The sequence below is a fragment of the Myxocyprinus asiaticus genome, chromosome 21, assembly GCF_019703515.2.
Source record: "Myxocyprinus asiaticus isolate MX2 ecotype Aquarium Trade chromosome 21, UBuf_Myxa_2, whole genome shotgun sequence".
Taxonomy (NCBI): domain Eukaryota; kingdom Metazoa; phylum Chordata; class Actinopteri; order Cypriniformes; family Catostomidae; genus Myxocyprinus; species Myxocyprinus asiaticus.
This window is the reverse complement of record NC_059364.1, coordinates 4,553,131-4,576,623: the sequence shown is the minus strand read 5'-3', so window position 1 is coordinate 4,576,623 and position 23,493 is coordinate 4,553,131. Positions and strand designations below refer to the sequence as shown.

The following is a 23,493-nucleotide window of genomic DNA, read 5'->3' as shown; positions in this document are numbered from 1 at the left end:
AACTAAATTTCAGTGTCATTTATATGAAAAGGAAGCGTATTTTTCCCTAGCAATGACCTCAAATAAGCTTTTTTAATTATGTAGATTACATTTAAAGGAATGTTCAAGGTCCGATACAAGTGAAGGTCTACAAGCAGAATTTGTGGCATTAACCCGATTGACTTGTTATTCTGTTTTCTTTCTCGTTTTTGTAATTCAACTTAATTCTACATTGTGGTCATAGTAACGCACTTACAATTTAGGTTTATGGGGCCAGTGTCCAAGAATGTTTAAAGGTAGAAATGTGAAGCTCGTATTTTTATTAAAGCACTTATTCAGTAAAAACGTAGTATTTGAGCTGAAAAGTTTCTATTAAAAAAATCATAAATCATCATTTTTGAGGTGGGTATACTTTTCTATGTGGATGAACGTCTGGTTATAAGTTACTGACGTAATTTGGATAAATTATGCTTCATGCAAACGCTCCCTTGCTGGTTACACGAACAAAGTTATTATGTAATTTTATCACAGTATTCTCATTTTAACATGTATAAAGTTTAAGACATGTGGTTTTTGAAATAGTGTGTATTTTAACATTTATCCTGGTGCGGTACAACCGTACCATTCACTGCAAAAAATGTCCATAATTTTAACGGTAAAAGACTGTAAAAAAGCTACAGTAAAAAAAAGGAAATTGGTTAATGAATAGTTACCGAAATATATTTGTTAAACAATTTTAATATATTTAAAAATACAATACATGTAGTTTTATGGTCAAATGCTGTAAAAATAAAAAAAATTTTAGATGTAAAAAGTATGATTTACCCATATAATTAACGGTTAAAATTTACATTATGTTTAACAAGAGAGTACATATACTTTTTACTGTAAATTATTGTTAAAATTATAGTAAAAACATTAATCGGGCGTTGCCAGAATTCCCTGCATGACCCATTACATTTCATTATATTTTATGGGAATAGTTGTTTCTTCTTATTTTTAATATTAGTTATGTACATTGGGGTGTTCTGTGTTATATTTAATGTAGTTGAGTTCATTTTTACTGCATAATTTTAATTTCACATGTGTTACCCTGATGGTGTTTAGTGTTTGTGTGAGTGACATGGTTATTTGTCATTGCACCTGGAAGAGCCTCTATTGGTGAACTTCATGTCATCATGTGCTCTTCTGTAATTACTACGGTGAATAAAAATACATTATAAAGTGAAAAGCAGATTTTTACAGTTTCAGAAGGTTAACATCAAGTTTATCATTAAATAATAGAAATGACAGTACTGCACTGTAAAATATCCCATTAAAACAACCGTTTCAAACTGTAAAATTTACTGGCTGTTCTGTAAAGTTATTTACATTTTTACTGTATTTTTTTACATAATTAATCTGGCAACCACAGATGTTTTTGTTAAAACAGCAGGATTTTTTTTACAGTGTGCCCCAGAGACTTCCATTGTAAATACCACAATTTTTGCTTTAACCCTTTAAGCTCTGAGGGTGTTTTTAAAGATTTCCTGTTTCAGTGACATACCCAAAATTAAAGGCTTACAACTTGAAAGAATAAAAAAAGGTCAAGTGTTTGGTATCATTGTAAAGAAAACTTTTCAGTTCTTTTAATGATATAGATCATGATACATTTTTGAGACTCTCAGCGTAAGAAACTGCTGAAACATCACAAACAACTTGAATCAAAAATTTACTTTTTTTCTCTAGGTGTAAATTAGGTGACTCCAAAAAACTGCTTTTGTTTAGTTCCCAATCATGTCAACTGTATTTGAGAAAAGTTTTGTGTTGATACGAAAAAGCAATCAAAAGTTATAGCATTACAAAACGAATATTTCACAGTGTCCAAAAATGTCTCACGTGTCCAAAAGCCTCTCTAAACAAAGAAAACATAATAATTGTACATTAAAAAAAAAAGAAAAACTAATCACATGCAAACACAACAATGACTAAAGGTTTGCATAGCATGCAGACATGATTTTAGTAATGAGATTTCACAGAATGAGTTTCATTCTGTGTCATTTGAGTCATCATTGAGTCTGTGTCATGTACTTGGCGCCATCTCCTGGTGGCCATATGTAACATTGTGCTTCATGTGGATTATCTAATGATCCATGCATCCGATTACCTTGTGTGTGCTTGTTTGAAACACAATCACCTCCTCTTGTAATGGTATGTGATATTTTGTGTTCCATAAATTTTTCCTGAAGTTATACATGAAAATGCAGCATACAAGCAACACAAACATAATTGTCAAAGACATATACTTAGATATTACTGGCTATATTTTTGCCTGTGGGTAAAACAAAAGGGCTGGTTGTATTCTACTCTTTGTGAGCTTTGTGTGACATATGACATATGGCCATTTGATCAGTTTGATGTTTTTACCAATTGCAATAATATGTACAGTGCAATTTTTTTAAATAAATTATCAAACAGAACACTTCTGATATATCTGCAAATTTCAAAGCACTTGTTCAGTTTTTGGTCATAATGCCTACATGCATTGTAAAGTACAGCTTCTAAGCTTACAAATGATACAGATTTTGTGTTGGTCAAGACTGTAGTTATTAATATTTTGACGATGGTTTTTTTCCAAACAGAGAAACTTTTTGATTTAAATCGATTGTCTGTAAACTTTTACATTTAAAATGATTGTCTGTGGTAATCAACGGTATGCCACAAAGGCTTGAACTCTGAACATTCTTTTAAAGGTCCATATTGCAAATAACCGTCTTCAGAAACAAATCTAAAATATAAACTTTTATAATGTGACCACAACATCCCCACATAAGCTAAAACCTGAAATATAATGTGCAAAAATGCAATTAGACAGAGTATAACATACATAACAGTGTTGATATGTATGTCACGCAGAAATTTTGGATACACTTAAGTGCTTTAATAACTCTACATTATTGCTTTATTACATTTATGTGTACAATATTCTATACTCTTATCATTCAGGGACATATCATAGTGATATAGGTTTGGCGAGCTGTTTTTATTCTTGAAATCAAAATGTACCCTATTTACTCTCTTAATACATGTTCCTTTTGTGCAATTAATCAATGCACATTATTCCAAAGAAATATTTTTTTTGTCTTTGTAATATTTCCTCTAAATGAAATCATATGCACCGCCTCTGAAATGACTGTTCTTTTTATCTGACGATATTTTTCATTATCTAATAAATTCCTGATGGATAATACCAAGTCCTTTACTCTATAAGTGTTAACTTTAAGAAGAATGAAGTGCATAAAAATGTTGTAGTTTCAGACTTAATGATTTTCACTTTCATTGATTTAAGTATTATTTTTTTGATTCCAGAGAAATTGCGCAGAGTACTTCGGTGGAAACCATCGAAACGGAAGCATTCAACAACCTTCTGAATGTCTCAGAGATGTAAGGAAGCTTTTAAGGATCAAAGAAAGTGACAATAATTCACAGATAATAATTCACAGATAACTGGCTTGATTTCCATGTGATTTGTTTGGGATTTCTCATGCAAGAATTTGTATCACAGCTCAATCCAAAACACACGGAGCTTGGTTCACATCCACCGGCGGGCGTTCAACCATCTTCCCAAGTTGAGATATCTGTGAGGAACCTATTTTCTTCCTCTCTGATTTCATTAATCACATTTTAATTAATACAAAATGCTATTGATAATTCCTGATACATTTTGGATATCAGTAATTCGGTTTTTACTAGTGGCAGTGTTAATTTCAGATATCTATAATGTGATTGTAACTATTAAGAAAGTAAGAAATTAATTATTGATATCTGTAATTGCATTTTGAAAAGGAATGAATGACAGATCATTGAGAAATTCTACTAGTGAAAATGCAGTTGCACATTTTTACTAGTTAAAATTCCATTTTTGATACCAAGAATGGGTATTTCCCAAAAAAAAAAAATGAAATAAACAAATGAAAAAAAAATAACATCATTTTTGATATCCAAAATTAAAGGGATAGTTCACCCTAAAATGAAAATTCTCTCATCATTTACTCACCCTCATGTCATCCCAGATGTGTATAACTTTCTTTCTTCTGTTGAATACAAACAAAGACTTTTAGAAAAATATTTCAGCTCTGTAGGTCCATACAATGCAAGTGAATGGTGGCCAGAACTTTGAAGCTCCAAAAAGCACATAAAGGCAACATAAAAGTAATCCATAAGACTCCAGTGGTTAAATCCATGTCTTCAGAAGTGATATGATAGGTGTGGGTGAGAAACACTTAATATTTAAGTCCTTTTTACTATTAATCTCCACTTTCACTTTCACTTTCACTTCTAGAATGTGAAAGAATGTGAAAGTGGACGGTTTCAGGCTGTCTACACTGGACACGAAGATGAACTGGGCATGAACGTTCTAAACCGTTTATTTGTGTTGTTGGCAGTAGTAGCACAAGCACATGCAGTGCAAAATGGAATGGGACATCCATTTACTGTCGGCGCGACGTGTAGATAGCATAATTTATTATAATGGGCTTTATTGCTTTTGGCACGACGTGACGCTCGCATCCAGTGTAGACAGTGTGTTATAGTAAAAAAATATTTATCTGTTTCTCACCCACACCTATTTTGTTTATTATGTTTCCAGGAGTGTTGGTTATTCATGTTTTTGAGACGTTTCAGATATTACATCAGAAATTAGCATACATAATTAATTCTGATTCAGAAAGTATTGGCCATATCATCCAATCATTGACAACCATGTGAAAATAAAATTATACATTATATATTCTGAATCTATGAACTGATTATCATTGTCCCATGTCTGTCAAACATGTTGAGAGGTTCAAACATCATCTGCAGTCTGAAACTGAACTTTTGGTCTGATTTTAGGATTGAATGCACTTAGCTGCATAGAGAGCTATAGGATGCTCCCTTGTTTCCCATTTAGTGAATGACTTAACCTCCAGTGTGCTGTGCTGTGCACTGCTCTCAGAACAGTTTGAAATGCACCTTATTTTCATCCTAACTCCATAGAAAGCCTCTGAAGGCAACATTTTTCAGCTTTTAGATGAACCCATTTATTCTCAACGTGAAAATACACAGTAAATACAGTATATAGGAATACATTTACCAATGTTAATGAATAGAATTGTATTGTACATCGATAACAAAATAAATATAACAAAATGAATATTAAAATGACACGAAATGACCCACAGATGTGTTAGAGTTGAAAGTTATTCAAAATAACAAAATAACTACTTTTGAGGAAATGCGGTACGAGTTTCCACATATGCGGACATCATGTTTATCAGCTCGCTGACGCATGAAAAATGAACAGATTTTTTAAAGCGGCATATCAAACGAAACTAGAGACTCTCCTCTTTACAAACAAACAGGTTTTCATTGAAGAAACGTAAAGAGATTTCTTACCAGAGGCACTTTTGTTGCCGCTGCGTACGTAAGAGCACTTCATGGAAATCGACGGCATGCTGTTGTGTCACGTGACTCGATGCGGCAGAAGTTTAACCCTTAAATGACAGTCTAGAGTCTTGTGAACAGTATTCAGTTGGTTTTTATTAATTAAATTATATGTTGCATATAGCGAAGCCAAAATACAACGTCCACGCTTGTGGACACGGGGTCGCACAAGGTTGAATCACCGGAGTCTTATGAATTACTTTTATGCTGCCTTTATGTGCTTTTTGGAACTTTAAAGTTCTGGTCACAATTCACTTGCATTGTATGGACCTACAGAGCTGAGATATTCTTCTAAAAATCTTCGTTTGTGTTCAGCAGAAGAAACGTCATACACATCTGGGATGTGGCGTTTTTGGGTGAACTGTCCCTTTAATGTTTTTCCTAGTGCAAATGCATTTAGTGATATCAAGAATTAGCAATTTAACAAGTGAAAAGTGAATTGTAGATTTTGAAAATTCATATCATGCATGTGATTAAATGTCAAAAGTGTTTGCCTTACTGGGAGAAACATTTGAGATATTAAAGAGATTTTCCTTTCTTATGGATTGTTCCCCATTTGATTTAGTTGATAGATGTCAATAGTCCGTGATTTTGACCTGAACTCTAGTTTCAGCGTTCCCTAAAATAAATGTTGTTTGCTTGGTATTTTTTTATTATACATGTATGACAGAATTCCCTCTGTTTATAATTTGTAGACATGATCCAATTTACATTAATTCTTGCCCAAAATGGGTTTAAGTGATGAGAAGCTCTAGATTTGTTGATTAAGTTTTCTTTAATTTGTGAAGACTCAAGTTACCCATATACCTTTAATTTCACCAGGAGCATTTCCAACACGGGTATATCCGTATTCCCTGACCTGACCACTATCTTCTCTCTGGAGTCCTATTTTATACTGTGAGTTTACTGGGCTGCTATATCATTGATATATGAGAGAGATGAGATATAATAATGGAAAGTAATAGTGCAACTATAATGTGAGCGTACTACTGTCTGTCATCTTTCTTAGGTACAGAAAATGATTGTTATGAAATAGATGCACTCACACTTTCAAAGAGCTGTGGCTAGAATAATGAATCCACCGTGATCATTAAAAGACTGGCTCACACAGAAAGATTTGTGATTTTGTCCTTTTTTCAGGGATATATGTGATAATCTGCACCTTCGGTCAGTTCCACCAAATGCTTTCATCGGAATGACGAGTGAATACACCACAATGTGAGTGTCTTTTATTGTAGCAAGACAAACACACTTCTTTTTTTGTAATTTTTTCCAATTTGGAATGCCCAATTCCCAATGTGCTTTTAAGTCCTCGTGGTCGCATAGTGATTTGCCTCAGTCCGGGTAGCGGAGGATGAATCCCAGTTGCCTCTGCGTCTGAGACCGTCAACCTGCACATCTTATCACGTGGCTTGTTGAGTGTGTTGCCACGGAGACATAGCGCGTGTGGAGGCTTCACGCCATCCACCGTGGCAACCATGCTCAACTCACCATGTGCCCCACTGAGAACGAACCACATTATAGCGACCACGAGGAGGTTACCCCATTTGACTCTACCCTCCCTAGCAACCGGGCCAATTTGGTTGCTTAGGAGACCTGGCTGGAGTCACTCAGCACACCCTGGGATTTGAACTAGCGAACTAGCGAACTCCAGGGGTGGTAGCCAGCGTCTTTTACCACTGAGCTGCCCCGGCCCCCCTCACTTCTTTAATTGTTGCTTTTTGTATGTCAATGAAGTGCAAGTGTGCACTGATTCCTGAGTACTGGGACAAAACTAACTTTATCTCAACTTTCAATATTATGCTGTATATGAAGTATTGAGCTATGGTTTGAAGTGAATAATGTGATGTCATAGTTTTTAATTTAAAATAATTTAATTAATTAATTTTATTAATTCAGTCCAATCTGTTCAATCAGAGTAAAAATGTTGCTCATTTAAAAACTACAAGAAGGAAAAATTGTGCAACATATTTTGTCCCATATCTCAAGAATCAGTTTATGTTTAAATGTTTGTGTCATTTTCCTAAGATAATACTGCTGCTTAGTCTCTGCTTTAAATCAAATCTCTGCTTAGTCTGCTTAAGTTTACTGGACACACAATCTTCAATCTCTGTATCTGTATGTAAACAGCACAAATAGTAAGGCAAAATGGCAAAAACGGTTCATGGTGTACGCATAAATCAGGGTTAGGTCACAATTTTTGAATACCAAAGAAATATGTACGTAGATTTTGATCTTGCATTATGTATAAGTCATTAGCCTACCTACAAATGAACTGTTTTTCTCTTTCCAGGAATCTCTTTAACAATGGATTTAGAGAAATAGAGAGCCACGCCTTCAATGGAACACAAATAGATAAACTGTAAATATAACCCCTCACTTCATTCCATTTGTAATAGTTAAGGCTTGGGTATACTTAGTTTTTCCACGTGCATGGCTGAGCGCACAGCCTTTCTGACGTGAGCCCATATGGGCATGTTCAACGCATGCACACTACAACTGCTCGGTGACACTCTTCATTAGTCATGTCATGGGCCGACGATGCACACAGACACGGACATACTGTGCTGATGATGAAATGTGCTGGTACACGGTAAAACGAAGTATACTTTTGCCTCTCCCAGGTATGTATAATTTTGCGTTCACCCACAGTAGTTTTGCGTTCTCTGGCAATAGTTTTGCGTTCCCTCACAATAGTTTTGCGTTCTCTGGCAATAGTTTTGTGTTCCCTCACAATAGTTTTGCGTTCTCTGGCAATAGTTTTGCGTTCCCTCACAATAGTTTTGCGTTCCCTCTCAATAGTTTTGCGTTCTCTGGCAATAGTTTTGCATTCCCTCTCAGTAGTTTTGCGTTCCCTCACAATAGTTTTGCGTTCCCTCACAATAGTTTTGCGTTCTCTGGCAATAGTTTTGCGTTCCCTCACAATAGTTTTGCATTCTCTGGCAATAGTTTTGCGTTCCCTCACAATAGTTTTGCGTTCCCTCTCAATAGTTTTGCGTTCTCTGGCAATAGTTTTGCGTTCCCTCACAATAGTTTTGCGTTCTCTGGCAATAGTTTTGCATTCCCTCACAATAGTTTTGCATTCTCTGGCAATAGTTTTGCGTTCCCTCACAATAGTTTTGCATTCTCTGGCAATAGTTTTGCGTTCCCTCTCAGTAGTTTTGCGTTCCCTCGCAATAGTTTTGTGTTCTCTGGCAATAGTTTTGCATTCCCTCACAATAGTTTTGCGTTCCCTCTCAATAGTTTTGTGTTCTCTGGCAATAGTTTTGCGTTCCCTCACAATAGTTTTGCGTTCCCTCTCAATAGTTTTGCGTTCTCTGGCAATAGTTTTGCGTTCCCTCACAATAGTTTTGCGTTCTCTGGCAATAGTTTTGCATTCCCTCACAATAGTTTTGCATTCTCTGGCAATAGTTTTGCGTTCCCTCTCAATAGTTTTGCATTCTCTGGCAATAGTTTTGCGTTCCCTCACAATAGTTTTGCATTCTCTGGCAATAGTTTTGCGTTCCCTCTCAGTAGTTTTGCATTCCCTCACAATAGTTTTGCATTCTCTGGCAATAGTTTTGCGTTCCCTCACAATAGTTTTGCGTTCCCTCACAATAGTTTTGCATTCTCTGGCAATAGTTTTGCGTTCCCTCTCAGTAGTTTTGCGTTCCCTCACAATAGTTTTGCGTTCTCTGGCAATAGTTTTGCGTTCCCTCACAATAGTTTTGCGTTTCCTCACAATAGTTTTGCGTTCTCTGGCAATAGTTTTGCATTCCCTCTCAGTAGTTTTGCGTTCCCTCACAATAGTTTTGCGTTCCCTCACAATAGTTTTGCGTTCCCTCTCAATAGTTTTGTGTTCTCTGGCAATAGTTTTGTGTTCTCTGGCAATAGTTTTGCGTTCCCTCTCAGTAGTTTTGCATTCCCTCACAATAGTTTTGCGTTCCCTCACAATAGTTTTGCGTTCCCTCTCAATAGTTTTGCATTCTCTGGCAATAGTTTTGCGTTCCTTCTCAGTAGTTTTGCGTTCCCTCGCAATAGTTTTGTGTTCTCTGGCAATAGTTTTGCATTCCCTCACAATAGTTTTGCGTTCCCTCTCAATAGTTTTGTGTTCTCTGGCAATAGTTTTGCGTTCCCTCACAATAGTTTTGCATTCTCTGGCAATAGTTTTGCGTTTCCTCTCAGTAGTTTTGCATTCCCTCACAATAGTTTTGCGTTCTCTGGCAATAGTTTTGCGTTCCCTCACAATAGTTTTGCATTCTCTGGCAATAGTTTTGCGTTCCCTCACAATAGTTTTGCATTCTCTGACAATAGTTTTGCGTTCCCTCTCAGTAGTTTTGCGTTCCCTCGCAATAGTTTTGTGTTCTCTGGCAAAAGTTTTGCGTTCCCTCGCAATAGTTTTGTGTTCTCTGGCAATAGTTTTGCGTTCCCTCTCAGTAGTTTTGCGTTCCCTCACAATAGTTTTGCGTTCTCTGGCAATAGTTTTGCGTTCCCTCACAATAGTTTTGCGTTCTCTGGCAATAGTTTTGCATTCTCTGGCAATAGTTTTGTGTTCCCTCACAATAGTTTTGCGTTCTCTGGCAATAGTTTTGCATTCCCTCACAATAGTTTTGCGTTCCCTCTCAATAGTTTTGCGTTCTCTGGCAATAGTTTTGCGTTCCCTCACAATAGTTTTGCGTTCTCTGGCAATAGTTTTGCATTCTCTGGCAATAGTTTTGTGTTCCCTCACAATAGTTTTGCGTTCTCTGGCAATAGTTTTGCATTCCCTCACAATAGTTTTGCGTTCCCTCTCAATAGTTTTGCGTTCTCTGGCAATAGTTTTGCGTTCCCTCACAATAGTTTTGCGTTCTCTGGCAATAGTTTTGCGTTTCCTCACAATACCTTTGCATTCTCTGGCAATAGTTTTGCGTTCCCTCACAATAGTTTTGCGTTCTCTGGCAATAGTTTTGCGTTCCCTCTCAGTAGTTTTGCATTCCCTCACAATAGTTTTGCGTTCCCTCACAATAGTTTTGCGTTCCCTCACAATAGTTTTGCGTTCCCTCTCAATAGTTTTGCATTCTCTGGCAATAGTTTTGCGTTCCCTCTCAGTAGTTTTGCGTTCCCTCGCAATAGTTTTGTGTTCTCTGGCAATAGTTTTGCATTCCCTCACAATAGTTTTGCGTTCCCTCTCAATAGTTTTGTGTTCTCTGGCAATAGTTTTGCGTTCCCTCACAATAGTTTTGCATTCTCTGGCAATAGTTTTGCGTTTCCTCTCAGTAGTTTTGCATTCCCTCACAATAGTTTTGCGTTCTCTGGCAATAGTTTTGCGTTCCCTCACAATAGTTTTGCATTCTCTGGCAATAGTTTTGCGTTCCCTCACAATAGTTTTGCGTTCTCTGGCAATAGTTTTGCGTTTCCTCACAATACCTTTGCATTCTCTGGCAATAGTTTTGCGTTCCCTCACAATAGTTTTGCGTTCTCTGGCAATAGTTTTGCGTTCCCTCTCAGTAGTTTTGCATTCCCTCACAATAGTTTTGCGTTCCCTCTCAATAGTTTTGCATTCTCTGGCAATAGTTTTGCGTTCCCTCTCAGTAGTTTTGCGTTCCCTCGCAATAGTTTTGTGTTCTCTGGCAATAGTTTTGCATTCCCTCACAATAGTTTTGCGTTCCCTCACAATAGTTTTGCATTCTCTGGCAATAGTTTTGCGTTTCCTCTCAGTAGTTTTGCATTCCCTCACAATAGTTTTGCGTTCTCTGGCAATAGTTTTGCGTTCCCTCACAATAGTTTTGCATTCTCTGGCAATAGTTTTGCGTTCCCTCACAATAGTTTTGCATTCTCTGGCAATAGTTTTGCGTTCCCTCTCAGTAGTTTTGCGTTCCCTCGCAATAGTTTTGTGTTCTCTGGCAAAAGTTTTGCGTTCCCTCGCAATAGTTTTGTGTTCTCTGGCAATAGTTTTGCGTTCCCTCTCAGTAGTTTTGCGTTCCCTCACAATAGTTTTGCGTTCTCTGGCAATAGTTTTGCGTTCCCTCACAATAGTTTTGCGTTCTCTGGCAATAGTTTTGCATTCTCTGGCAATAGTTTTGCGTTCCCTCACAATAGTTTTGCGTTCTCTGGCAATAGTTTTGCATTCCCTCACAATAGTTTTGCGTTCCCTCTCAATAGTTTTGCGTTCTCTGGCAATAGTTTTGCGTTCCCTCACAATAGTTTTGCATTCTCTGGCAATAGTTTTGCGTTCCCTCACAATAGTTTTGCGTTCCCTCACAATAGTTTTGCGTTCTCTGGCAATAGTTTTGCGTTTCCTCACAATACCTTTGCATTCTCTGGCAATAGTTTTGCGTTCCCTCACAATAGTTTTGCGTTCTCTGGCAATAGTTTTGCGTTCCCTCCCAATAGTTTTGCGTTCCCTCACAATAGTTTTGCATTCTCTGGCAATAGTTTTGCGTTCCCTCTCAGTAGTTTTGCATTCCCTCGCAATAGTTTTGTGTCCTCTGGCAATAGTTTTGCGTTCCCTCTCAGTAGTTTTGCATTCCCTCACAATAGTTTTGCGTTCCCTCACAATAGTTTTGCGTTCCCTCACAATAGTTTTGCGTTCCCTCACAATAGTTTTGCATTCTCTGGCAATAGTTTTGCGTTCCCTCTCAGTAGTTTTGCGTTCCCTCGCAATAGTTTTGTGTTCTCTGGCAATAGTTTTGCATTCCCTCACAATAGTTTTGCGTTCCCTCTCAATAGTTTTGTGTTCTCTGGCAATAGTTTTGCGTTCCCTCCCAATAGTTTTGCGTTCCCTCACAATAGTTTTGCATTCTCTGGCAATAGTTTTGCGTTCCCTCTCAGTAGTTTTGCGTTCCCTCACAATAGTTTTGCGTTCTCTGGCAATAGTTTTGCGTTCCCTCACAATAGTTTTGCATTCTCTGGCAATAGTTTTGCGTTCCCTCACAATAGTTTTGCGTTCCCTCACAATAGTTTTGCATTCTCTGGCAATAGTTTTGCGTTCCCTCTCAGTAGTTTTGCGTTCCCTCGCAATAGTTTTGTGTTCTCTGGCAATAGTTTTGCGTTCCCTCGCAATAGTTTTGTGTTCTCTGGCAATAGTTTTGCGTTCCCTCTCAGTAGTTTTGCGTTCCCTCACAATAGTTTTGCGTTCTCTGGCAATAGTTTTGCGTTCCCTCACAATAGTTTTGCGTTCCCTCTCAATAGTTTTGCGTTCTCTGGCAATAGTTTTGCATTCCCTCTCAGTAGTTTTGCGTTCCCTCACAATAGTTTTGCGTTCCCTCACAATAGTTTTGCGTTCCCTCTCAATAGTTCCCTATCTGTCACTCACTCGACGTTGGTGTCGATGTAGTGACACTAGGGGTCACTCTTGGGAGCCCGAGACACCTCTGGTCTTTGATAAAAGGCCAATGAAAATTGGCGAGTGGTATTTGCATGCCACTCCCCCGAACATACGGGTATAAAAGGAGCTGGTATGCAACCACTCATTCAGATTTTCTCTTCGGAGCCGAACGGTCATGCTCATTGATCTGAATAGCACTGTTCATTCACCTCTGCTGGATCTGACGGCGCATTTCAGCGGCTTCTCCCTCCTCTGCACTGGTGCACTGCAGAGAATGCCCCTGGGCGCTTCGGCAGAAAAACTAGAGAGTATATTTTCTGAAAGAGCATTTTTCCCCTCTAAAAGAGTATATATTTCTCTAAAAGAGCGCACACACAGAACGTCTTTTTAAAGACGCGTCTTTTTAAAGATGCCTTTCCATTCGTGTGTTATTCCTGGTTGCGGTCGTTTTCTCTCAACTTTGGATGGTCATGATCGCTGTCTTTCGTGTCTGGGCGCGACCCACACGGAGGCAGCGTTTATGAATGGCTCATGTTCTCACTGCGAGAACATGACCATGGCAATGTTGCGGTCGCGGCTTGCTTTCGTAAGAAACTCCGCAGTTCCCCCGCTCTCACTACCCTCGATGGCGGGGCGGCCAGGGGCTATACGGCGATTCCCCCGGTGGATAAGGCGCTCGCAGTGCACTTATGCCCGCAGAGCGCCGCCACCTGGCGTGGACGCCCTAAGCTCCCCTCCAAGCCCTGTAGGCTCACGTCATCCCTGACGGCCAAGGCCTACAGCGCTGCTGGACAAGCCGCCTCTGCCCTGCACGCCATGGCTCTCCTGCAGGTCCACCAAGCCAAGGCACTGAAAGAACTGCACGAGGGTAGTTCCGCCCCAGATTTGATGCAGGAACTGCGCTCGGCGACCGACCTCGCCCTCCGGGCGACGAAGGTCACAGCGCGGTCTCTTGGGCGGACGATGGCCACACTAGTGGTCCAGGAGCGCCACCTGTGGCTCAACCTGGTCGAGATGGGCGAGGCCGACAAGACACGGTTCCTTGCTGCCACCGTTTCCCAGGCGGGCCTATTTGGTGACACCGTTGAGGACTTTGCCCAGCAGTTCTCAACGGTAAAGCAGCAGACGGAGGCAATCCAGCACATCCTGCCCTGGCGCGGCTCAAGACCCCGCACCCCGTCTGCTCGTCGCCAAGGGCGTCCCCCTGCGGTGACTGCACCGGCTCTGCCGCAGCCCGCCCCTCCAGCCCGGCCCCGGCGAGGAGCCCACCGCAGGAAGCCGACGCCACCCGTCTCTCAGCCGGCACCGAAGAACCCATGGAGGTCTTCGAGGCGCCCCTGAGACGGGCAACCCAGGGACGAGGGAACCCACTCACCTGGAGCTGGTAGAAAGACCACTCCATCCCCCGGTGGAGGGCCAGGTGGAAAATCTTTTGTTGCCTTTTCGTTTGATTTCGCCGCACGCCCAAGTGGCTGCGGTACCCAACAGTTCAACAAAAGAGCGGCTTCCTTCCTCCCTGGGTCACATACCCGCTGTGTACGGTCGTCACCACGACTACCGTCCACGGGTTTTATCTTGCAGGATTGGCGCTCCAGCGGTGCCCTTTTCGCCCCTGAGCGCCCAGCTGTGGCACAAATCCACCCCCGATGTGACAGCCTCCGTAGGTCGCGAGGACAGGCCTCTTCCTCCCTCGTCCCAGGCTGTTCCGGGGGTGGTCACAAGGAGCCAGGTAAGTGCTTAGATGTCCCTAGACTCAGCACGGCCACGACGTGCTGTGGCACCTCGCGCTCCGCCCCGCCGCGAGGCCCCACCTGCCGGTACGTCCGACGACGTTGTCCCCTTGGTCCCCCTCGCACGGAATTTGGACGCATGGCTTGCACTTCCCAATCCGTCGCGGTGGTTGATCCGGACCGTCCAACTCGTCTACGCGATTCAGTTCGGCAGGCGCCCGCCCAGGTTCAGCGGTACTCACTTCACCTTCGTCAAGGGCGAAAACGCTGTTACTCTGCGCGCTGAAATCGCTACCCTCCTACGGAAGGGCGTGATAGAACCTGTCCCTCCAGCCGAGGTGAAGAAAGGGTTTTACAGCCCCTACTTCATCGTACCGAAGAAAGGCGGTGGGTTGCGGCCAATCTTGGACCTGCGAGTACTGAACCGGGCTTTACACAGACTCCCGTTCAAGATGCTGACGCAAAGACGCATTTTAGCGAGCGTCCGGCATCAGGATTGGTTCGCGGCGGTAGACCTGAAGGACGCGTACTTTCACGTCTCGATCCTTCCTCGACACAGACCCTTCCTGCAGTTCGCGTTCGAGGGTCGGGCGTATCAGTACAAAGTCCTCCCTTTCGGCCTGTCCCTGTCTCCTCGCGTCTTTACGAAGATCGCAGAGGCTGCCCTTGCCCCGTTAAGGGAGGTAGGCATTCGCATTCTCAATTATCTCGACGACTGGCTAATCTTAGCTCACTCTCGAGACGTGTTATGCGCACACAGGGACCTGGTGCTCTCGCACCTCAGCCGACTAGGGCTTCGGGTCAACTGGGAAAAGAGCAAGCTCCTCCCGGTTCAGAGCATCTCTTTTCTCGGTTTGGAGTTGGACTCTGTCTCCCTGATGGCGCGCCTTACGAACGAGCGCGCCCAGTTGGTGCTGGCCTGTTTGAAGGCGTTCAAACAGAAAACAGCGGTTCCACTGAAACTTTTTCAGAGGCTCCTGGGGCATATGGCATCCTCGGCGGTGGCCACCCCACTCGGGTTGATGCATATGAGGCCGCTTCAGCACTGGCTCCAGACTCGAGTCCCGAGACGGGCATGGCGCCACGGGACACACCGCGTGGCCATTACACCGGTCTGTCACCGTCTTTTGAGCCCTTGGACCGACCTCTCGTTTCTACGAGCAGGTGTTCCTCTAGAACTGGTCTCCAGGCGCATCGTGGTCACGACAGACGCCTCCAAGACGGGCTGGGGTGCTGTTTGCAACGGGCACGCAGCCAAAGGCCTCTGGACGGGTCCGCGGCTGCGTTGGCACATCAACTGCCTGGAGTTACTGGCAATTCTGCTCGCCCTGCGGAGGTTCCGGCCGTTGATCCAGGGCAAGCACGTGCTAGTTCGGACAGACAGCACGGCAGCGGTAGCATATGTCAACCGCCATGGCGGTCTGCGCTCCCGCTGTATGTCACAACTCGCCCGCCGTCTCCTCCTCCGGAGTCAGCAGCACCTCAAGTCGCTGCGAGCCACTCATATCCCGGGAAACCTCAACGTTACAGCGGACGCGCTGTCACGGCAGGTTCCCCGCAGGGGAGAGTGGAGACTCCACCCCCAGGTGGTCCAGCTGATTTGGAGTCGATTCGGTCAGGCTCAGGTGGACCTGTTCGCCTCCCAAGAATCCTCCCACTGCCCGCTCTGGTACGCCCTCACCGAGGCTCCTCTCGGCATAGACGCATTGGCATACAGCTGGCCCCCTGGCCTTCGCAAATACGCGTTTCCCCCAGTGAGCCTACTTGCACAGACACTGTGCAAAGTCAGGGAGGATGAGGAGCAGGTCGTCCTGGTAGCACCCTACTGGCCCACCCAGACATGGTTCTCGGACCTCACGCTCCTCGCGACAGCTCCCCCCTGGCAAATTCCCCTGAGGAAGGACCTTCTTTCTCAGGGACGGGGCACCCTCTGGCACCCGCGCCCAGACCTCTGGAATCTCCATGTCTGGCCCCTGGACGGGACGCGGAAGACCTAGGTGGCCTACCACCCGCGGTGGTAGACACGATCACTCAGGCTAGGGCCCCCTCTACGAGGCGCCTGTATGCCTTGTAGTGGTCTCTGTTCGCTAAGTGGTGTTCTTCTCAACACGAAGACCCCCAGAGATGCGCAGTCGGATCAGTGCTTTCCTTCCTGTAGGAGAGGTTGGAAGGGAGGCTGTCCCCTTCCACCTTGAAGGTGTACGTTGCTGCCATAGCAGCACACCACGACGCAGTTGATGGTAAGTCCTTAGGGAAGCACGACCTGATCATCAGGTTCCTAAGAGGCGCTAGGAGGCTGAATCCCTCCAGACCGCTCTTCGTTCCCTCATGGGACCTCTCCATAGTTCTTCAGGGCCTACAGAGAGCCCCCTTTGAGCCTTTGCAGTCAGTCGAGCTGAAGGCACTCTCCCTGAAGACTGCCCTCCTGACTGCGCTCACTTCCATCAAGAGGGTAGGTGACCTGCAAGCGTTCTCTGTCAGCGAAACGTGACTAGAGTTCGGTCCGGGTTATTCTCACGTGATACTGAGACCCCGACCGGGCTATGTGCCCAAGGTTCCCACCACTCCTTTTAGGGACCAGGTGGTGAACCTGCAAGCGCTGCCCCAGGAGGAGGCAGACCCAGCCCTGGCGTTGCTGTGTCCGGTGCGCGCTTTGCGCATCTATTTGGATCACACGCAGAGCTTTAGACTCTCTGAGCAGCTCTTTGTTTGCTTCGGTGCACAGCAGAAAGGAAGCGCTGTCTCCAAGCAGAGGATCGCCCACTGGCTTGTTGATGCCATATCTATGGCATATCTCGCCCAAGACATGCCGCCCCCGGTAGGGCTACGGGCCCATTCTACCAGGGGTGTAGCGGCTTCTTGGGCCCTGGCCAGAGGTGCCTCTCTAACAGACATTTGTAGAGCAGCGGGCTGGGCAACACCCAACACCTTTGCAAGGTTCTACAACCTCCGGGTGGAACCGGTTTCGTCCCAGGTAGTGGCACGCAACACAAGCGGATAAGCCCGGGATAGCCGGCCGGGTGTATCGCTTGCACATAGCGCCTCCCACCTCCTTTTGAGCTGAAGACGTGCGCTGCTAATTCCCAGTAGTGTTCACAAAAGTTGTTCCCTGGTTGATTTCCTCTGAGCCCTGTGGCAGTCGAGTCTTCGGAGAAACTCACTGCCGGCCCAGTACACGCGCTATCTAAGAGCCCGGTGCTGGGGTAGGTGCTCCGCATGTGGCGGTTCCCTGTAAAGCTAACCCCATGTGATCTATATCTTCTGCTAGCTCGTTTCCATGCTGGCAAACTGCGTCTTCCTTGGGCAGAGCCCCTCTGCCCCAGTCTCCATGTTGTAGTACCTCCTCCCCCATTGGGCAGGATCTACCTTGAAGGCTCTCCACATGGTTGGAAAGACCATGTGATGTATTTTTCCACTTAAATACCCCCCCCCCCCTCTCTGGGGTTGGGTGTGGTCTCCGCGGTGTCCTCCCCTTGGGAGGGACACCCCCCGACTAGACCTGGCGGCCCAGTCAGATAATCCCCCTTCCTTTTTTAGGGAGTGGAAAAAGAGAAGGGGAAAAGAGGCCACGACTGGGTTAAGCCTGTCTCTATCTTTGGGTAGTCGACTTGTCCCCAAAAAGGGCCGTTCGACACTCATAACTATGTTGGGGGAGGTTACGTGTCGACCTGGTGCGCTGGCTATGAGGCACACAGCAAGTCTGCCCACCACACACCGCCAGTTCACGTAACACAGTTCAGCCTTGTGGCGTTTTGTATAGGGACCCCTAGTGTCACTACATCGACACCAACGTCGAGTGAGTGACAGATAGGGAACGTCATGGTTACTGGTGTAACCTCCGTTCCCTGATGGAGGGAACGAGACGTTGGTCCCTCCTGCCACAATGCTGAACTACCCGCTGAAATGGCCGGACCCTATATCGGCTCCTCAGCATAAAACCTGAATGAGTGGTTGCATACCAGCTCCTTTTATACCCATATGTTCGGGGGAGTGGCATGCAAATACCACTCGCCAATTTTCATTGGCCTTTTATCAAAGACCAGAGGTGTCTCGGGCTCCCAAGAGTGACCCCTAGTGTCACTACATCGACACCAACGTCTCGTTCCCTCCATCAGGGAACGGAGGTTACACCAGTAACCATGACGTTTTGCGTTCTCTGGCAATAGTTTTGCATTCCCTCTCAGTAGTTTTGCGTTCCCTCGCAATAGTTTTGTGTTCTCTGGCAATAGTTTTGCGTTCCCTCACAATAGTTTTGCGTTCTCTGGCAATAGTTTCGCGTTCCCTCTCAGTAGTTTTGCGTTCCGTCACAATAGTTTTGCGTTCTCTGGCAATAGTTTTGCGTTCCCTCACAATAGTTTTGCGTTTCCTCACAATAGTTTTGCGTTCTCTGGCAATAGTTTTGCGTTCCCTCACAATAGTTTTGTGTTCTCTGGCAATAGTTTTGCGTTCCCTCACAATAGTTTTGCGTTCTCTGGCAATAGTTTTGCGTTCCCTCACAATACCTTTGCATTCTTTGGCAATAGTTTTGCGTTCCCTCACAATAGTTTTGCGTTCTCTGGCAATAGTTTTGCGTTCCCTCTCAGTAGTTTTGCGTTCCCTCACAATAGTTTTGCGTTCTCTGGCAATAGTTTTGCGTTCCCTCACAAAAGTTTTGCGTTTCCTCACAATAGTTTTGCGTTCTCTGGCAATAGTTTTGCGTTCCCTCACAATAGTTTTGCGTTCTCTGGCAATAGTTTTGCATTCCCTCACAATAGTTTTGCGTTCCCTCTCAATAGTTTTGCGTTCTCTGGCAATAGTTTTGCATTCCCTCTCAGTAGTTTTGCGTTCCCTCACAATAGTTTTGTGTTCCCTCTCAGTAGTTTTGCGTTCCCTCACAATAGTTTTGCATTCTTTGGCAATAGTTTTGCATTCCCTCACAATAGTTTTGCGTTCCCTCTCAATAGTTTTGCATTCTCTGGCAATAGTTTTGCGTTCCCTCTCAGTAGTTTTGCGTTCCCTCACAATAGTTTTGCGTTCTCTGGCAATAGTTTCGCGTTCCCTCTCAGTAGTTTTGCGTTCCCTCTCAATAGTTTTGCGTTCTCTGGCAATAGTTTTGCGTTCCCTCACAATAGTTTTGCATTCTCTGGCAATAGTTTTGCGTTCCCTCACAACAGTTTTGCGTTCTCTGGCAATAGTTTTGCGTTCCTTCGCAATAGTTTTGCATTCCCTCTCAATATTTTTGCATTCTCTGGCAATAGTTTTGCATTCCCCCTCAATAGTTTTGCGTTCCCTCTCAGTAGTTTTGCATTCTCTGGCAATAGTTTTGCATTCTCTGGCTATAGTTTTGCGTTCCCTCTCAGTAGTTTTGCGTTTTCTGGCAATAGTTTTCCATTCTCTAGCAATAGTTTTGCGTTCCCTCTCATTAGTTTTGCATTCTCTGGCAAGTTTTGCGTTCCCTCTCAGTAGTTTTGCATTCTCTGGCAAGTTTTGCGTTCCCTCTCAGTAGTTTTGCATTCTCTGGCAAGTTTTGCGTTCCCTCTCAGTAGTTTTGCGTTTTCTGGCAATAGTTTTCCATTCTCTAGCAATAGTTTTGCGTTCCCTCTCATTAGTTTTGCATTCTCTGGCAAGTTTTGCGTTCCCTCTCAGTAGTTTTGCATTCTCTGGCAAGTTTTGCGTTCCCTCTCAGTAGTTTTGCGTTCTCTGGCAAGTTTTGCGTTCCCTCTCAGTAGTTTTGCGTTCTCTGGCAAGTTTTGCGTTCCCTCTCAGTAGTTTTGCATTCTCTGGCAAGTTTTGCGTTCCCTCTCAGTAATTTTGCATTCTCTGGCAATAGTTTTGCATTCCCTCACAATAGTTTTGCATTCTCTGGCAATAGTTTTGCGTTCCCTCACAATAGTTTTGCATTCTCTGGAAATAGTTTTGCATTCCCTCTCAGTAGTTTTGCATTTTCTGGCAATAGTTTTGCATTCTCTAGCAATAGTTTTGCATTCCCTCTCAATAGTTTTGCATTCTCTGGCAAGTTTTGCGTTCCCTCTCAGTAGTTTTGCATTCTCTGGTAAGTTTTGCGTTCCCTCACAACAGTTTCGCATTCTCTGGCAATAGTTTTGCGTTCCCTCACAATAGTTTTGCGTTCCCCCACAATAGTTTTGCGTTCTCTGGCAATTGTTTTGCGTTCCTTCACAATAGTTTTGCATTCCCTCTCAATATTTTTGCATTCTCTGGCAATAGTTTTGCATTCCCCCTCAATAGTTTTGCATTCCCTCTCAGTAGTTTTGCATTCTCTGGCAATAGTTTTGCGTTCCCTCTCAGTAGTTTTGCGTTTTCTGGCAATAGTTTTGCATTCTCTAGCAATAGTTTTGCGTTCCCTCTCAATAGTTTTGCATTCTCTGGCAAGTTTTGCGTTCCCTCTCAGTAGTTTTGCGTTCTCTGGCAAGTTTTGCGTTCCCTCTCAGTAGTTTTGCATTCTCTGGCAAGTTTTGCGTTCCCTCTCAGTAGTTTTGCATTCTCTGGCAATAGTTTTGCATTCCCTCACAATAGTTTTGCATTCTCTGGCAATAGTTTTGCATTCCCTCACAATAGTTTTGCATTCCCTCACAATAGTTTTGCATTCTCTGGCAATAGTTTTGCATTCCTTCACAATAGTTTTGCATTCCCTGGCAATAGTTTTGCATTCCCTCACAATAGTTTTGCATTCCCTGGCAATAGTTTTGCATTCCCTCACAGTAGTTTTGCGTTTTATGGTAATAATACCATAAAATGAAAACTATGGTAAGAAAAACCAATGATTTCCATGACAATTATTATGGTTTTAAAATACAAATACCATAGTTTAACCATGGTTTTACTATAGTAATATTACAGACTGTAGTAACCATAGTTAAACTATGGTATTTGTTGTATATTCAAACCATAATAACCACAAAATTATTATTTTTATTATACCATAATTTTCATTTTCTTGTATTATCATTATGGTTTCACTACGAATATCATGGTTTAAATATGGTTACTGCAGTAAAACCATGGTACATTTATCGTAAGTGAATGCAAAACTTATTACGAGGGATTGCAAACTATTGCGAGGGAACGCAAAACGATTTCAGGAAAAAAAAATCCCACCCTGTCTTCTAAGGGGCTCTGACCGTTTGTTTGTTATTGGTTATGTACATTGGAGTGTTTTATGCTACATTTTATGTTGTTTAGTTCATATTTGTGGCATTATTTTAGTGTCACTTGTGTTACCCTGATGGTGTTTTTGTGTTTGTGTGATGGACACTGTGCATACATATAACTTATTTATTGATCATCGCTCTTGAATGGGCAACTCTTGATGAAATTTAAGTCATCTTATGGCCTTTTGTTTTACCACCTGTGTTACTATGGTGGTTAAAGCAGATTTTTGTAGACCCAATAGGTTGGCATATTAACATTAAATAAATTAATGATGTTTACGGTTTAACTGTAAAATATACAGGCACCAAAATGACATACTGTAATGCCTTAATCATGGTCACTGTATTTTTTACCATGAATTTCTGGCAAACACATCTTAACAGGATTTGTTTTACAGTAAGTATAATCTGTTTGCATTTCAGGGTATTAAAGAACAACAAAGATCTGCGTGTGATCCATGAAGATGCTTTCAAAAGAGCTTTTGGTCCTACAGTGCTGTAAGTGAAACTGTACAGAAGTAAAAAACTTAGAGAAGTGCAAGATATGTTTGTCTAATTGTACAGCCTTTGTTTTGTGTGCATGGGACCCTGGGCTCAAATCCTAATCTAATTTACAGAATTTTTTATTTATTTGTTTGTAATAAATCAATTAAAATTGTAACTTAACTTGACAGCCAGTGATCACCATGCATTTTCGTTGAATGCACGGGCAAATCGAAGAGAGGGTGGGTAAATGATAACAGCATTTTCAGTTTAAATATAAGTACATATAAGTACTATATATACAGTATACACATACTCAATTGGCTCAAAAATCTGAGGAGTCACGTGCCCCATTAGTTTCAATGGCCATGACACTTCTAGACCTGTATGCTTTTCAGGTCTTATCAGACATTATACTGTATGATGTGAATCTGGGCTGTATAGTAGATCTAATAGATCTACAGTACCTTCCTGTAATTCTTAAAGGAACCTGAAGATAACTTGACTGGCTGGCTCGGGTGTGACTGATTGCAGTAGGAACTCAACCCTTCAGAAAGAAGGATCTTGAGAAGCAGGTTTGAGCACTCCCTCAGAGTGTGTCCCACTTTGCATATGCTTTAAAGTAAAGTACATCTATAGTTTGCTGGTGATGTGAAAGAACCCACTTTTCAGCATTTAGTAAGACAGTAATTACCTCAGAATTAAGAAATACTATCAGGCCATTGCGTCATGATACCATAGGTCACCTGGTCGCGCACTTTTTTCCTTTGCATATACATGTGTTTGGCTAAAACATTCTCTAAGAAAGTACGCAAGCACAGACACTTCTAGCTCAAAGCTAGAGCAAGAAGAATTGCGCGCTTTGCACAGTAAACATACTGTATACTGCAGAAATAGTTGGAGTAGTATGTTAGTATGATATTTCAAGCATACCCTATTGAATCCAGCATTTAATTTTCTGTTGTTCACCAGGGATGTCTCAGCCACAGCATTGGAGATGCTGCCCTCTCATGGTCTGGAGGATGTGTTAATGCTTGTGGCTCATTCAGCATTCGCCTTGAAGAGGTTGCCTCCATTGAAGGGACTAAAGAGCCTGAGGGAAGCCCACCTCACCTATTCCAGTCACTGCTGTGCTCTGCTCAACTGGGACTCCAACAGGTGACCATACTAATTCAACTGTTCCAATATCCTAATCGGTTTATACATCACTTTGGAATAAAATATCTCATCTCCTTCATTGGCCTTTTTCATCCCCAGCAATTTTCCATGAGTAGACGTCATAAAAAGAATTAGAGAAATAGGACTTCCAAAAAGGCACCAATAAGAGCACTTGACATTTATAATTTCACAGTATAATTCACTTTTCACTATAATTGACCTGAAGGGTCTGTGGCTTCATGCAGTT

At 42.9% G+C, this 23,493-nt stretch overlaps 1 pseudogene; it reads left to right on the top strand.

Moving 5' to 3' along the window:
- The window catches only part of LOC127411931 (lutropin-choriogonadotropic hormone receptor-like), a 37,096-nt pseudogene that overhangs the window by 10,184 nt on the left and 3,419 nt on the right, over window positions 1–23,493 (top strand).